Below are 12,661 nucleotides of genomic sequence, written 5' to 3' on the forward strand. Positions count from 1 at the left end.
ATATGGGGAAATATTCCATAGGCATCAGTCTTTAAAATTTTATTTTATTATAGGTTTTGGATTGGAAGCATCATTTGGCATGATTGGTGTTGTAAGACTTTTACAGGATACTTACATAGGCATGTCTATCAGATAAACAGAATTTTGTTCCAATATGTATCATTTAGAATGAGGAAAAATTACTTGTTCTTCCATGATTGAAAGGATCCTTGCCACTAGGAGACAGAATGGTGTTAGAGGGTGGTAACATATTTAGAGCACCTGGTTGGTCAGTACATTCAATAATTTTAGCCAGATGAGCTTTGGTAAAGAACAACCTTTTTACTTTTACTTTTGGACCAGATGTACAGTCATCATCTCTGCTACTATGCTGATATTTTTATAGCCTCACAGTGGAGCTTGGGAGAGGAGGCTAATGGACAGACTTGGGGTAGATCCTCTTGTTAATTAAGACTCTGCAATGAATTTCTGAGTTCCATTTAGAGGTGGAATATTCACAACCATTTCCCCCAAATCTCATCAGTAGTGTTCCAACCCTGCTCCTTTCAAGGGCATGATCAAGTGGTCCTAGATATATAGGCATCATTAACTTATTATATCTTTCCTGTCAATCTAAATGAGAAATGAGATAAAACACTTAAACTTCTCCCTATTAGGAGTATTTCTCTACCTCAGACTCTCACATCCAGTCCACCTCTGAGTGTGGTTATAATGGTGCAACTATCCATTTTTACCTCATCCTATATCCTGCAGAATTTTCAATAAATTAATTTTTTCCTCTTAAGTCAAGTGGTTATAAAGATTTCACGATCTCTGCTCTATTGGTATTTTAGGTTGGATAATTCTTTCTTGAGGGGTAATCTTACATATTTAAAGTATTTGGCAATGTCCCAGACTGTTACTCACTTGATGCTTATAGTATACCTCTCCTTATTTGTGACACCTCTATATGTCTCCAGATATTAATGAATGTTTTGGGTGGGGATCACTCCCAGTTGAAAATCCTGAGCTACATGAAGGATGACAATGCATAATGGATAGGACAATAATATTTAGGATCAGGCCTATTGTCCTGGTCTAATTTTCAGCTCAAAAATGTCTGTTTGTGTGATAAATTATGGTTGCTTTAGTCATAAGGGACTATCAATGAGGTCACAGTGTGGGATGTTGGTATGCCTAGAGCAAACATGCTGTGCATGGACCCCATCTGCTGGTGCACCTTTCAGGAACCTCAGGAACCATATGGGTCCATATCTTCCCTTCAACAAAGGTGTGCTACTCTGCCCATTTGACTTCATGGCTTGGAGTTACTGGATAATACCGGGTCCATGGTCTCTAGTTCAGTTGGAATGGCCATAGAGACAAGCAACAACTAGGTTATAAAATGAGTTAGGAGTATTTTCCAAGATAATATTTACTTTGTAAAGGAAGGTGTAAGTTTTTTTATATATGAATCCTAAGAACTGTGATTTTTCACATCAGACCTGTCACAGGCTCCAGGCAGCATCCCTGTCCACCACAGAATTAGCTGGATGTGAGAGCCAAGTTACACAACTGCTGGTGCAGCAGTCTGGACCAGCTGGATCACTTCCTCTTACTCTTGAACTCACTCAAACCTGAAGACATTTTTAATAACCTGGTAAGTAAATTGGAAAAGCACAAGAAAAAATATGATATAAGTTATTTGTAAAATTCCAAAAGGCCACTTTGAAGTTTTCATAATAATAGAATGCAAGATTCAGGGTTCTGTCTTTCACTTTAGAAAGTGTATGGCAGCATGCCCCAGATTACTGGCTCCCCAGAATCTCAGAGAAGTCTGGTTTTGTAAGGGATTTCTCTCCACTACTGTAAAAGTGTTTCCAAGGCATTTTTTCTATTTTCTGCTTTAGTCCCCTAGTCCCACTCACACAATGAACCAGTATAATACATTCTTGAATCATGCAACAGATACTGAACACCAAGATATATTAAGTCTGAATGGTAAGTTTGTATAGCAGATTCTGCTAGGTGAAGGAAGTGGGAGACTATTGACTCTTTGTTTGAGATAAGGAAAAATAGTTAAAAGATTAACATGAACACTGTTCTTATATTCACTTCTTCCAGTGAGCAGATGTCTAGCAAAGCAGTCAAAGATGGAGTTATCGTGATTAAACTTATGACAGTTGATTGCCGTTCTTGAGGATTCTTCCATCTTCTAAAGCTGAATTGGTGAGTCAAATGGCAATGTGAGAAAAGTCAGCCAGTTGCTGAGGATAACTTGGTCTAAAATATACTTGGAAACTGATGAAATATACATGATGTACGTTTAAGAAATAACTTGGACTACTGTGAGATAGACTCAAGTCACAATCTATTTAACACTTGATAAATGGAAAAATCTCATTACTTCCTACACATTCTAGGTCCCTAGGGATAAGCTTTCTTTTAAATTTATTTTTTAATAACCTCCAAATATCTGTGTGAACCATTTATCTAATGCTTTCTTAATCTGATAAATAGCCAGAAGGCTATTTGGTAAAGACTATGAAGAAGATCTGTGGCAAGTATCTGTGAATGATTGCTGAATCCTCCATCAAGGGTGTCCAGTTTATTGTAGTTCAAGAGGGACTGACTTTGGTAAGTAACTCAAGTGTTAAGAGATCCTACCATGATGGCTCAGGTATTGTTTCTGTTAGGCACAGAATTTTTGAGAGTATATAGTTCAAGAAGCATCTTAGTATGTCACACATCCTTTTCTGTCATGTAGAGCCTCATTATCAACTAGCCATACGTGTATTCCTGTGAGTTGGAGCATTGTGGTCATCACTTTACTCCATTCCTATTTATTTTAATGATGTACACTTTTTTCTTGGCTACTTATACCTTGTTAAATGGTCATGCCATTCTAGTATTTAACAGCCCTATTAAACGTCAAGCTGTCAATTTCAAACTTAACATCTCTTACCAATGACTCCAAAGATATTCAGTAGCAATGCTGGCTCTCTCCTTTCCAATTTCTTAGACTTGATGAAGGACTGTATTCTGTAAAACAGTTAGGATTAGGGGATAGAAATGCTTATTTCAAAACTCTTGTATGCCAAAGTCTTCTTGATAATCAAAACTTATATGTATATATATATATATATATATATATAATATCCAAAAATACTACAAAAAGTTAGCTGTTCTCTGCATTACTGCTTATGTTCTTCATTCCTTCTCTTTCTAGAATCAGTGACAAGGCTGGTGAATCTGGCTTAGGAAGTAATGGAGACAAAGAACTACCACCAACTCTGTAGAGGGACTCTTCTTAACAAGCTCTGCTGGGGTATTTGTCCTTGGAGAGGTGTTACCATCAGTAGAGGCACTGCAGGGACCATGTTCCTAGGATGCATGTACTGCTGAGTTCTGCTGACCAAGGTTAATGCTGCATTGCCATTGCCTTTCAATCATATATGGCTGTCTAGATACTAAACTCTAACTAATACTGTGCTTTGACGACCACACCCTTCATGAGCAACAGCATTGAACAGAAGAGGTGTAGAACACATTGTGCATGCTTCACATGTGCTAGGGGATGGTGGGAGAGATGTGGTCTGCATTTTCTTGACTTATAACACGGATGGGAGGACCCTGCCTTAAATTTACCTTGAGATAAGTTGGCTATGAAATAGTAATGATGTTTGTTCACAATAAAAGAAAATACCTTTTTTCCTTTCCTCTTTTCCAGAATTGTAGAATCAAACTCAATTTGCCCTAAGGCCAGGTAGAAATTTCAAGAAATATCAATGGGAGTCAATGGCCATTTGTCCCTTCTGTTTGTGCTGTAGCACAAGTGTGAGCTAAGAGGATCTGGGGTCTTTACTCCTAAAATCAAGTAATGATGCAATTTTAAATGTGGAAGGATGAGTTTCACCTGCTATTTGGTGACAGTTACATATTTTCTGCCTGGAAGAACTTGATGCTACTGACTCCAAACTTATACCTTGAGAGGAAATACTTGTAGTTGTCCATACTCTCCACAGAAAGTGACTGTCCAAAGAAGTTCTGAAGATCAATTACTATGAACTACTTGCGTGAGACTTGAGCATCTTATCTCTCACCAAAATGTAGACAGTTTTCTTGCAGTTAACCCTTAGAAGGCAAGCTGCATATGTACGACTTTGTCTCTTGCTCCTGTTATAATTACCATTGAAGGATATAAAAAATAAACAAAAAAAGCTTTTGTGAATCAAGGGACTATTTGACTTTAAACACGTTTTTATTTTTGAATTGATTTAGAATAAAACTAGTAGTTAAAATATACCCTTGGTTACTGTCATGAAAATCACTACAACAAATTAACCCCAAATATCCAGTTTTCTGTGGTTTCTAAGGATACAGCCAAAATTAGAATTGTCACCTGGTAATCTTTTGTTGTTGTTGCTGTTGTTCAAGAGACAATAACACAAGACAATGGAATAGGAAGGGCCAGAAGGAAGCTTGTTTTTAAATAAAGATTAGGAGAAGAGAGGGAAGAGCTCTAGAGGTTGTATAGATTCTTTTCAGACAGGTTTTACAAAATGGCCGATCTGACTCTGGTACTCAGAAGTTTGTTAATTGAAAACAAAACAGGGTAGGTCATGTTTCTGGTGTTAAAGTCAAGATGGCCAAGTCCTCTGACTTTCCAGACCTGTGACTCTTTGCTTCCCTTGTCTGAACTTGGCTTTCATTCATTAAGTGCTCTACCAACATTTTCTTACTTAATTTCCATAACAACCTTATGAGTATGTGTGCCAGACACTTGTTTTGGTCTACTAAACATCCCCTGTCTTTCTTTTAGGAAATTGCCTTCTTCCCATCTGATCATGTCCATTTAGACAGTAAATTAAGATGCCCTCACCATAGTGTGACTTTGAAGCAAATCAAACCATTTAGAGTTAATCTTGGGTTGACAAATCTTGAACTGAGCTTTAGAAATACTGAAAAATTTTGGCACTTCTTTGTTTTATGGAAGTCCTTTATGAGGCTACAGTGTTCTTGCTAATTTGCTCACACATTGTCTTCTTTCCAGTGTCCCTTTGTTAATTCTGAAATAGCTAATATGATTCTAACAAATGTCCATTTTTGCTTCTGTCAGTTAAAACAAAAAATACTACCAAGTATTATTATTCTCATTTTTACTTTAAGACAACTGAACTGGGAGAAATAAATTACAGTTGCTTGGTGATTTTTCTCTGTTTTTTCGTTCTACCAGAATAGGAGAAGTTGACAATGACTGCCAAGAACTGGGATACAGTTTCTTTCAGAATGTAAAAGCATCTTTTCCCTCTCTTCTCTTCCCTGTCCTTTCCTTTATTGCTTTTCTACAGAGTCTGATGCTCATGGTGTGAGCATCAGAATAGAATGAGAAGTATGGATGTTTAATCTGAAGGATATTAGATAGTGCCTCAGCTTTGGAGTCAGGCAGAGCTACTTCTAAATTCTAGCATCATAAATTTTTAGCTTGTTATTAAATAAGTTTACTTTCTATTTGTGGAAATTTTAGATTTGTTTTAATTTTTTGTTGCCAACTTAGAGATCCAAGAAAACAGCTGCATTTGGAGGAAGACAGCTCAACTGCCCAACTGCTACATCTGGTCTGCTTTGACATCTCACAGTTCCCTGGGACTATGACTGCTTTTCCAAATGCCCCTGTTGCTTGGGAAAAGCCAGATTCCAAAGACTTTCAGGAAATTAAGACTTCCCTGCACATGTGGACCTGCTCAGGCAGGTTCTGAATACACAAGTGTATATTCTTAAGGTCTTTGTGTCAGATGAGCCTTAATATGCATAGTAGAGGCTCCAAAGAATTGTGTGATTTGTCCTCAACCACTTGGTCTATGGCTTCCATTATGTCAAGTATTAGTGTGGATTCCTTGAGATTGGAATCTACATTGGGTGAATGAAAGCTTGGCAGGGATATTCCTTTCTGCTTTTCATGCAAGCATACTCTCTTGATGAAATTCATTTAAGGTTTCTGGTGAGTGAATCACACTCTTCATTAGATCTGTAGCAATATACAATATATTGAATTTATTTCAGTGGAGTTTTGGGAGCTGTGACTTAAATATTTGGGTTTAGATCACTTGCATTGATGGTATACTTGCTAATTCAGGGTTTTCTTGTCATTGTTATTGCAGCTGTTCTTTTCAATTAAACAAAATAATAGCATTATATGCAGTTGAAAGAAAATAAGACATTAGTTGTTGTTCAGTGAATCTGATTTTCCTTTTATTTGTTTACCCATTGTTCTATCCCATCCTTACTTCCTTCATTGTTTTATTCCTCTCCTGAGCAAAGCTCAGAGTTACATTTGGCTTCACTCCTGATGAACTTTGTTCTATTGAATAAAACAATTATAGTGTTTTTAAAACAGCTTTGTTGAAGTAAAATTACATGCAGTAAGTTTAATAAGCACTTAAGTTGAATTATTGTATGCATACATCTATGATACCATCACCACTTTCAAGATAGTGGATATATTCATCACTCCCAAAGTGTCTTCAGGTCTCTTAGTAAGCCCTCCTAATGCTCTCCTTGAATCGCCCATCCCAAGCAATCATTGAGGAGCTTTCTGTCACTGTGCATTAGTTTGCATTTTCTGAAATTTTATGTAAATATAATAGTGCAGTAAGAACTTTTTATAGTGAAGGATAAAAGGAGACAATATTTTATGATAAAAGATCAATTCACTAAGAGGATATAATATTCTTAAATATATGTGTATCCCACAACAGAGCTTCAATAATGTAAAGTAAAAATTGATTGACCTGATAGGAGAAATAGATTCTCAGTTATAGCTGAAGTCATTCTTCTTTCAAAAATTGATGGGACAACTAGACAGAAAATCATCAAAGCTATACAAAAGCTGAAAAGTGCTATCAACTAACCTGACCAAATTGACATTTATAGAATATTCTATTCAATTAAAGCCAAATATACATTCTTCTAATGTGTATATGGAACATATCCCTAGATAAAAGTATCTTGGGTTAAACATTTCACATGTAAGATAATCATTGCTTATCATATTTCCTTATTAATGATGACTCTACGCCTGTGTATTCAACAACCTGGATAAAATGGATCAATTTATGGAAATACACAACCTACTGAAATTCACATAAGAGGATAACCTGAATAGTCCTAATTGAGCTCACAGTTGAAAACCTTCTGACAGAGTAAACTGTAGATCTAAGATGACTTCATTCACAAATTCTAACAAATGTTTAAGGTAGGAATAATATCAATTCTAAAAAATTTCTCTTCACAGCAGAAAACTGAAGAGAAGAGAACATGTCCTAACATGTTAAGAGGTTACAAATACCTTGATATGAAACAAAAATATATACGAAAAAGAAAACTGATGACAAATATATGTCATGAACATGGATCTAAAAGTCCTCAGCAACACACTAGCTAATTTAATCAAGTAATTTATGAAAGGAAGAAAACATCCCAATTAGGTAGAGCCTATTGTGAAAATGAAAGCTTAGTTTAATATTTACAAAGCAGTGTAATCAACTATGAAAATCATCTAAAATTAGGAAACACATAATTATGTCAATAGATATAATTCAACAAAAGTCACATTCCTAAAATGATTGAACAGCTCAGTAAATTAGGAGGGGATTTCCTTATTCTGATAAAGGCATCTGTTAAAAGCTAGCATCATAATTATTCATAAAATACTTAATGTCTCCTGTATCCACTCCTATTCAACATTGCACTGAAAGTTCTAGTCTGTGTGGTGAGTCGAGAAGTAAAAGACATGTTTGGAAATAAATAAAATTCTCTCCATTCACAGGCCAACATGATTTCCTATGTAAAAATTTCTAAAGCATCTGCAGAAATATTCCTAAAATAATGAATTTATTAAAGTAACAAGATACATGGTTAATGCACAAACAGCAATACTTGTATGCAAGAGCAACAAACAAGTGGAAACTGAAATTTAGGACTTAATTCTATTTATGACAGCTTTCCCTTCCATTAAAATATCTGGGTATGAACTCAACAAAATGTGTACAGTATCTATATGCTAATATTCAATGCTGAGGAAAGAAATGAAAGAAGAAAACAAATCAACAGAAAGTTATACCATGTGTTCATGGATTGTAAATGTCAATATTTTACAATGTCAATTTTTCATAAATTGACTTATGAATTTAGCAAAATCCAGATAAACATCCTGGTAGACATTGACAAAACGATTCTAACATGTATATGGAGTATAAAGGAAGCTAGACCTTAACGCAGAGAAACTAAAGCAGATACCTTAAAGCAACTGAGGCCAATAGGAAAAGGGGACCAGGAACTAGAGAAAAGGTTAGATCAAAAAGAATTAACCTAGAAGGTAACACCCACACACAGGAAATCAATGTGAGTCAATGCCCTGTATAGCTATCCTTATCTCAACCAGCAAAACCCCTTGTTCCTTCCTATTATTGCTTATACTCTCTCTACAACAAAATTAGAGATAAGGGCAAAATAGTTTCTGCTGGGTATTGAGGGGGGGAGCGGGAGGGGGCGGAGTGGGTGGTAAGGGAGGGGGTGGGGGCAGGGGGGAGAAATGAACCAAGCCTTGTATGCACATATGAATAATAAAAGAAAAATGAAAAAAAAAAATGGAAATTCTGGTAACACCCCAAAAAAAAAAAAAAAAAAAAAAAAAAAAAGGAAACTAGAATATCCAAAATAATTTTATTAGAGAGTAAGTCTGAGGACTCACATTACCTTATGTTAATACTTAATTTTATTGATTCTCTAATCAAATCAATATGCCATTGGCAAAAAATTAGGCACATAGCATACCAAGTTCAGATATTGACTAACACAAATTTGGCCCATTGATTTTTGACAAAGGTACAAAGGCAATTTAATGAAAAAGGTATAATATTTCCAACAAATTATGCTACAGTGATTGGATATGAAAATAAGGAATACTGATTATACATAACACCATAGATGATAATTAAGTCAAAATGGATCATGGGCTAAATGATAACCCTACAAGGTAGAACTTTTACAAAAAGATCCTCATGACATTTGGTTATGTGAAAAAATCTTAGATCTAACATTAAAAGTACAACCTACAAATTATGTTAAATTGGACTTTATAAAAATTAAAAATAAAGAATGGTCACCAGGCAAGATACAGGTAAGAAAGTAATGCTCACTAAACTCCATAATAAGAAAACATGAAACCCCATGAAAATAACAGGCAAACATTTTTAAAGTATATTACATTAAAGAAAATAGAAGCATAGTAAATAAAGACATGAAAAGAAATTCTCCAACTTCAGTCAAATTAAAGCCACAATGAGATGCCACTGCATATCTGCTCAAAAAGCAGAAAGGAAGTAAACCAGTGAAACAAACAAAACTGAAAAAACAGTGTTACTGAAGACATAGAACACTGCAGTTTTCTTACATTTCTGGTAAGAATGCAAAATGAGACAGTTTTAATGGAAAACTATTGGTTGTTTTTATAAAGCATAGTACATATTTACCATATGATCCCACTTTTAGGAATTTACTACACAGAAATAAATACTTGTGTTCATACTTCCTTTAGTGTTGAATGACCAAACAATCTGTGGTACATCCATACAATAGAATACTATTCGGTAATAAAGAACTGATATACATCATGGTGTTACTTTAACTGAAAGAAGGCACAAAATATCAAATGCTGTGTAATTTCATTAAATGATATCTGGAAAAGGCAAAGCTATTAGAGTTAAAAAAATATATCAGAGTTGCCAGGGTTTGGGGTGGAGAGCAGATGTGTGATCAAATGCGCTCGGCAGGGGATGTTTTGAGGTAAGGAACTGCTCAGTGTCCTGATTGTGGAGTGGTCACACAGCTCTATAAATTTATTAAACTTCAGAATACTTCACAACTACCACCACACAATGAACTTTGTATAATAACAAAAATATTTTTAAAAGAGATCTTGTGCAGTAGATCCCTTGAGAGGAATTCTAATCTTTTGTTTTTTAAGAGCAAGCTCCCATCCTATGGAACGTTAGAAGAGTTATCACCAGGTGAGCTTTATATTTCCTTCAAAAGTTATGGGACCCCTAGACATTCTAGTTCCCCTCAGATGCAGATGAGATTCACCGATGTGATAATAATCAGAAAAAATAAATGCATCTTTGTCAAGATAAGCCTCACCCTTGAAAAACAATGACCATAGCCTTCCTTTCAGGCGGTAAGCACAGTTAAGCGGAATGAAAATTTGTACTGAGAGATCAATTATGTTTCAATAATAGTGACCCACCCGATGCCCATAAGCATGTTGCAATCAGAGAACATTTACGGCATAGTGAGAGTAGCCAGGCACGTGGGAGCTGCTGGCAAGAAGTGTTTTGGCTATTAAATCCAGCTTTCCAGCCTGATAAGGCCCATTAGCTACATTACTGGAGATTGGGGTATTTTTTTTCATGAAGCTATTAGCCTGTTCAGTCCAAAAGCTAATATGTGTATTATTGCTTTGCTGGATTGCAAGCTCTTTCTCATTAGAGGCATTGATATTGATTAAAAGTTGTTCACCAAATATCAAGTCTTGTTGCCATGGAATGTTTCTTGGCCTCTGTAATGGCAACCAGAGAGTCCAAACCCATCATTTAGATTAATTGGAATAATTTGGAATTGAAAAATTGATGAGGAAGCCAGGTTGCTTGAAGCAAAGTAAGCTAAACTACTATTCTTGCTCTCCTCCTGAACCTTCTCCTGCCATAGTAGTGACTACAAACACAAGTGACAAAACCTCCTACAGGCTGGCTAGAGCAAGGCTCGTATCCATGAGTAATGATCTGTGTTCACCCACATTTTTTTGTGAGCAGTTCTAGCAGAAGAGGCATTGATAAGGTCAGGCTGGCATAGCTGATGGTGCCTTCAGAATGCTGGCTCTGTTGTAGCCTGGAAGGCTGGCAGAGGCTCTGCTGCCACTGAAAATGACCCAGACCTGAGATATTCTCTTTCCTAAAAGAAAGTTCTAGACAAATGCTCTTCTCTTCCATTGGCTTTTGGATGTTATCCATCTTGTGATTGATGTTCTGCCCTATTTCATACCCTTCTCTCTTTTTCTGATGTTTACCTACTACCAATCCTAGGTGATCTCAGAATATTTTCTGCTTTTATATGGAAAGACTTTCCCTTATCTGTCTCAAATATAATTTATATCCTTCAAAAGTAATGATTTGTCAGGTTTCTGGTGTGTTAGTCATGTGGATCTAAGTAGAAGTTTCTGCTTTGGACAACATGCTATTTGGTGTAACTTGAAAAATTCCTGTAAATATTCCTTGGAGGATGGAGCAGGGATAGAGTTAATAAGCTCAAGCTGGCATCTGAAAACCAACACTGAGTTGCACAAAATCCCATATACCATTTCATTTACATATGGGCTTTCCAAGGTCTTCAGTAGAGGGAATTTCAACTCCTCGCGTGGAACTCTGCCTGGGAAAGTAGAAGATCCCCTAAGCAGGCTAGTGCACACTTCTCTAGCTATGTGATACTCACTGCTAATGATTTCAGCTCCCCCTTTCCTAGGGAGAATTAATATTGGATGGTGGGAAGCTGGCTAACTGCTGGAAGTTATGTTGCCCTCCAAAGTCAGGGGCAGCTGGTAAGCAATGATTGAGTAATATGGGGAGGTACAATTCAAACTTACTTCTCTCTGGTGGATGATTCTGTTTTGATTTTTTTTTTGTTTTGAGGTTCTGGGGTTTGAACTCAAAGCCTACCCCTTGAGACACTCTAACAGCCCTGTTTTTGTGATGGGTTTCTTTGATATTGGGTTTGCCTGGGCTGGCTTTAAACTGCTATCCTCCTGATCTCTGCCTCCTGAGTAGCTAGGGTTACAGGAGTGAGCAATGGCACCAGGCTATCTGTCTTGATATTTATGTCTCTAGAATGCTTTGTAGCTAAGATAGTATCTAAGACCACAAGTGTTATGATTAGATAAGATGCCAAGCTATTTAGCTAAACATTACCTCTGGCTGTGTCCATGAGAGTGTTTCCAGAATAAGTTAGCATTTGAGTTTATAGATTGAGTAAAGCAGATGTTCCTCCTCTGTATGGGTTGGGCATCGTCCAATTCATTGAGGGTCTGAACTCATTCTCTACCTGACTGATGAACTGGACATTGTTTTCTAACTTGGGCACTCTTGGATCTTGGTACTTCAGACGGATTAGAATCCAACCCACACCTTGGGTTTTAGCCCTCAGGGCTTCAACTCACACCACTGGCCCTCCTGGAACTTAAGCTTGCATATGGCAGATCACAGGACTTCTCATCCCCCATAGTTGCACAAGTCAAAAACTTATAATAAACCTTTTGATATAGAAATATATAAATGTTTATCTTTTTATTTATATATATACATCTCTGTATCTCTATTTTGAATCTTGTCTCTCTCCCTCTCTCCCTCCCTCACCTTATTGATTCTCTTTCTCTAAAAACCCTGACTAATACAGTATGTTTTTTTCTACCTTTTCCCATACAGTTCCCTTTCCCTCCTTCTCTTACAGGAGTGTACTGAAGGATACTCCCTTAAAAAATTCTGTGCACGCATATTTTTCTCAGACTCTACTTTCTGAGGAGTTTGCCTTAACTATCAACTTCATGGAATTATTGTCCACGTATTTTTTGGCT

General features: G+C 36.4%; 1 long non-coding RNA gene across 1 annotated transcript; it reads left to right on the forward strand.

Annotated features, from left to right (window-relative positions):
* Positions 1-1,471: 1,471 nt before the first annotated feature.
* On the forward strand, positions 1,472-4,604 carry LOC141423105 (uncharacterized). The gene is made up of 3 exons (XR_012447760.1): positions 1,472-1,639; positions 2,104-2,208; positions 3,209-4,604. It is a non-coding gene; the product is annotated as an uncharacterized lncRNA (long non-coding RNA).
* The last annotated feature ends 8,057 nt before the right edge of the window (positions 4,605-12,661 follow it).

This window comes from Castor canadensis, chromosome 5, assembly GCF_047511655.1.
Source record: "Castor canadensis chromosome 5, mCasCan1.hap1v2, whole genome shotgun sequence".
NCBI classification, from domain to species: domain Eukaryota; kingdom Metazoa; phylum Chordata; class Mammalia; order Rodentia; family Castoridae; genus Castor; species Castor canadensis.